This window comes from Limulus polyphemus, unplaced genomic scaffold, assembly GCF_000517525.1.
Source record: "Limulus polyphemus unplaced genomic scaffold, Limulus_polyphemus-2.1.2 Scaffold265, whole genome shotgun sequence".
Classification (NCBI taxonomy): Eukaryota; Metazoa; Arthropoda; class Merostomata; order Xiphosura; family Limulidae; genus Limulus; species Limulus polyphemus.
The window spans coordinates 467238-473034 of record NW_013665875.1 but is presented as its reverse complement, the minus strand read 5'-3'; positions in this window follow the sequence as shown (position 1 = coordinate 473034).

Below are 5797 nucleotides of genomic sequence, written 5' to 3'. Positions count from 1 at the left end.
AATAACGGAACCAGCTAGCCGTTGAGTAAGTGGCATAACTGACTGAATGTATGTATTAACTTGTCTACATGGTTTTACTATCTGTTTCATACATATATATATATATACATACATATATATAATCAATAATAACGGAACCAGCTAGCCGTTGAGTAAGTGGCATAACTGACTGAATGTATGTATTAACTTGTCTACGTGGTTTTACTATCTGTTTGATTTGTGGCAAATTGATAATTGACTGTACTATTAACTGACTATGTGGTTTTACTAACTTTGGAATAAGTTTCATATATTTAATTAGCTAATTGGATGTACTATTTACTGTCTACATGGTTTTACTAGCTGTTGGTTAAGGCATTTTGATAGTTGACTAAATGAATGAACTGTTCAGTGTCTACGTGGTTTTACCAGCTGTTGGTTAAAGCATTTTGATAGTTGACTAAATGAATATACTATTCACTGTCTACGTGGTTATGCTAGTTGTTGGTTTAAGCATTTTGATAGTTGACAAATTAATGAAGTATTCACTGTCTACGTGGTTTTACAGCTGTTGGTTAAAGCATTTTGATAGTTGACTAAATGAATGTACCGACGTGGTTTTACTAGCTGTTGGTTAAAGCATTTTCTCAGTTGACTAAATGAATATACTATTCACTGTCTACGTGGTTTTACAGCTGTTGGTTAAGACATTTTGATAGTTGATTAAATGAATGTACTATTCACTGTCTACGTAGTTATGCTAGTTGTTGGTTTAAGCATTTTGATAGTTGACAAATTAATGAAGTATTCACTGTCTACGTGGTTTTACTAGCTATTGGTTAAAGCATTTTGATAGTTGACTAAATGAATGTACTATTCACTCTCTACGTTGTTTTACTAGCTGTTGCGTAAGACATTTTCACAGTTGACTAAATGAATGTACTATTCACTCTCTACGTTGTTTTACTAGCTGTTGCGTAAGACATTTTCATAGTTGACTAAATGAATGTACTATTCACTCTCTACGTTGTTTTACTAGCTGTTGCGTAAGACATTTTCACAGTTGACTAAATGAATGTATTATTCACTGTCTACGCAGTTATGCTAGCTGTTAGTTAAAGCATTTTGATATTGACTAGATAAATGTACTGTTCACTGTCTACGCAGTTATACTAGATGTTAGTTAAAGCATTTTGATAGTTGACTAGATGAATGTACCTACGTGGTTTTACTAGCTGTTGGTTGAGGCATTTTGATAGTTGAGTAAATGAATGCACTATAAACTGTGTACGTGGTTTTACTAGCTTTTTGTAAAATGGCATATCAGACCCATATGCAGAATGTTCGAAAGGGTGATTCTAATTAGTGAGATCAACACATATTGTGCAAAGCACAATCAGCATGCGAAGCATGCTAATGCTACGGGGTTCTGGAAGCAGGCAACTATTTGAAGCCAAAAAATGCTAATGCTTCATCATAATAATGTAGAAAACGTTAAATATCATAAGCATTTGCGCTATAACTACATAAGCATAAATGTTTTACATCACATCCGGACCCCCTCGAACCCTATGCACGTGCATGTATATTGCTTGATGATTGAATGGATATACTATTAACTGTCTACGTGAATTTACTGGCTGTTTATAAAGTGGCATATTTATAGTTGACTGAATGGATGTACTATTAACTGTCTACGTGAATTTACTAGCTGTTTATGAAGTGGCATATTTATAGTTGACTGAATGGATGTACTACTAATTGTCTACGTGAATTTACTAGCTGTTTATAAAGTGGCATATTTATAGTTGACTGAATGGATGTACTATTAACTGTCTACGTGAATTTACTAGCTGTTTATGAAGTGGCATATTGATAGATGACCGCATGGATGTATTATTAAATGTCTACATGGTTTACTAATTGTTGGTTAAATGGCAACTACACAACTATCAGTTAACTGACTGGATGTACTATTAATTATCTACGTGAATTTACTAGCTGTTTATAAAGTGGCATATTGATAGATGGCTGAATGGATGTACTGGTAAATGTCTACATGGTTTACTAGTTGTCGGTTAAATGGCAACTACACAACTATCAGTTAACTGACTGGGTGTACTGGTAAATGTCTACATGGTTTACTAGCTGTTGGTTAAATGGCAACTACACAACTATCAGTTAACTGACTGGATGTACTATTAATTATCTACGTGAATCTACTAGCTGTTTATAAAGTGGCATATTGATAGATGGCTGAATGGATGTACTGGTAAATGTCTACATGGTTTACTAGTTGTTGGTTAAATGGCAACTACACAACTATCAGTTAACTGACTGGATGTACTATTAAGTGATCGTGATGAATTACATTTTATAAACTTTCATATATCACATCTTTCTCTTATTCTGTATTTCCTTTGCGATGTTAATGTTGGTGATGTATCGGAACAGGAAGCAAGATTTATTGACCTCGTGTGGACACGTGTGTTGTTTAGTTCACAGCATACATGTATCTATATGTTAGTTACAACTTCCTTTGTACTTTTCACTGCCAATACTTCTATATGAAAATCAATAGGCTCTTTGAGGTCAGCGTTTTTTGTTGGTAAAGTCAGTGGTATACTAGCACCATCTGTCGTGAAACATTTTGAAAATATCTTTACCCTATACTTATAGCCCAAAACGCGCACGCTGCATATTTTTACATTTTTAGTATATGACATTGATCATTAAAAAGAGAAAAATGCTCTTTTAATTATTTTTAACATTTCTTTCAATTCTGAGCTTTGTTTTAATTCCATTATAGGGAAACTATTGCACTGACTAATTAATTATTTCTTTAACTACTTTCTCAAACTGTTTCTTTAAACTAATTATTTTTAACATTTCTTTCAATTCTGAGCTTTGTTTTAAATCCACTATAGGGAAACTATTGCACTGACTAATTAATTATTTCTTTAACTACTTTCTCAAACTGTTTCTTTAAACTATTGTAGTTATTATTCAAAATAAATCAAAGTCTAGAGCATTTTGATGATATTTTGTAAAATATATGGGGAAAATTATTCAATAATTATTTTTGGTACAATATATTTCTTCATAATAGCTGAAATATATTATTGTTTCAAAATAACCTTCCACTAATCGACAGCTTAGTAATTTAAGTTAACATACATATGTTTTCTATATCATAATGTGATTTATTTATATATATATTTTGCTTTATTCCTTATGAGTTGGGCTAGGTTGTAGATCGCAAAATCCAAAGTACGAGCCTACAATATGCTGCTGGACTTAGCCAACATTTTAAGCTTGCTAAGTTATAAGAGTGATATGCAATCCCGCTATTCAGCGGGTGCTGCTAACTTGTTACCCTCTCACTGGTCAGCAGAACTAAATTAAGGATGGCTTGTAGTCTATGATCTTTCAGCTTAGCCCACGTACAGCAGAAGCTTACGAGACAAATTAACAATAAATAACACTAGTGTTGCATGTTTCTGTAAAGTTAAAGTGAACAGAATCTGTAAACGCTGTAAAGTGATTTTCTTTATCTAACGAGATATTCGGCTTTAGTATATTCACTCATAGATTTAAATATATGTATTCTCTGATCGGTATATATATATATAGTTTGACGGATTCTTTTAGATTATTCAGTAAAAATAATACAAAATCCAGTCAATTTATTTGTAAATGCGGTATTCATTTCTCCGATAACGTTTTTCAGGCTACGTTCATTGATAGGCCTAACCCATCAATAAAACTTGACAGTCACTTGTTAAATTTCCTCTCGTATATAATTGTCTGATTTACTGACTGATTCAATAACACTTGACAGTCACTTGTTAAATTTCCTCTCGTATATAATTGTCTGATTTACTGACTGATTCAATAAAACTTGACAGTCACTTGTCATATTTCCTCTCGTATATAATTGTCTGATTTACTGACTGATTAAGTAATTTGCTCTTTCAGCACGGAAAAAGAAAAACAACACAAAGTAGCTATTTTTATTCATTAGAAATTACGTTTTTAGGACGGTTAGACATTTATACAAAGGTTATAATAATTATCAGTAATTTTTCATTATTCTAAATTCAGATATGTATAACTAACAGGAAAAATCGAGAAATATTTATTTCTTGGTAAACACATCATAGGATAAATGTCCCAGCTATTGACTGATATTACAACGTCATCGTTTGAACATGTCAGTCACAAATATTAAGTATATATAAAACATAGACATTTTATTATTATTTTAGAAATGAAAAAGTTTGAGAATTGTGTAACAAAGTAATATTAATGATTCAATAATACTATATATTTTATATCTAGTAGCACTATTAACGTAATTTTTGGCATACGTTTCAACCTATGTGGTCATAGTTCAGAGCTGTTGCTCTTGCCTTTAGCGTATGATGAAATACGTATAAAACTCCGTGTAGTCTTACTGAAGCAGCATAGAGAAACCGAGAGGAGGATGATACTCCTGTGACTTGGTAATATTTTCCTTCTTTGTCTCGTCAGGAAACTCCTGAAGGCTACGAAATATGATCAGGACAAGTAGTCTCGCAAGTTAGTTAGACGGTCAAAGGTTTAATCATGGTGCGAAGATTACTCGGTGTTCAATCGCAGCTCTTATTTGAGGTCTCTATTGATTTAGGACTGGTTCAGCTTTGTGAACTTAGAAATAAAGCGCAAAAAACAACAACACAAAAACATACCCAGTATGACATTTTATGATCGAATATTTCATATCTTAACGAGTGACATCGTCAGAAAATAGAAATTCTCAGCTGTAAAATCTTCATTGCTTCATAATATGTGAAAAGGTGATATTAAAGAAGATTCCTTAAAGAATAATGAGTGACTTGAAATCAGCACTAAGTACTACAAATGACCTTACTTGAAATCAGCACTAAGTACTACAAATGACCTTACTTGAAATCAGCACTAAGTACTACAAATGACCTTACTTTAAACCATACGTTTATCATGTATATTTTAAAATCCAATTATGAACCAACTTCTTATTTTCAACTAGTCAAGATTAGTATGACGGAAATGTTTTATCTTTATATAGTAAAATTATTACATTGTTTTACTGTATTTTGAGACTGGAAATAGTCTCATTTTAAATGTTTATTGTGTACAATTAAACTTTGGCTTTATTTCTTTGATACATCTGTGTTAAACTTACACAAGTGTCGTCCTAATCTTAATAATTAAAATATTCAGAGGTTGAGTACATTATACTAAAACGATATTGGAGCCTCACCACGTCGTTACAGTCTGGTTATACTCTGCCTGACATCCGTGCATCTTGACAATAATCCTGCAGCATAGTTTCCGTTACAAAAGACTCCATCGTAAAGTTTTCATGTTCAAATCACAGTCCTCTTCCATGCAGCTTTTTATATCGAATATAGTGTACGCCCAGTTCACCATATTGATCGTACGGACTTGACTGGTATGTCTTTATATGAAAATATGGAATCGTCTGAATACCCGTTTCATCTTCTAGTTGAACTCACATTTTGTGGAAGCATTAGTGTAAATGTGACTTGTGTCGCTCTCCCATTTGAAGCTACTTCTTGGTCACAGTATGTTACTGTTGCTTGGAGCAAGTGGATGACTTATGCCACTGATCTGGCCTGTGGATTTTCATCTGTTATAGAATGCTGCTTTGCTTACCACGAAGTCCTTTCTGGATGGTTCTGATGCACCAAGTCGATCCATATTTCTTTGTTTTTACAAGAGATATTCTAATCTTGGAAATTCGAAATTCCCAATCTGAACACAACTTAATGAT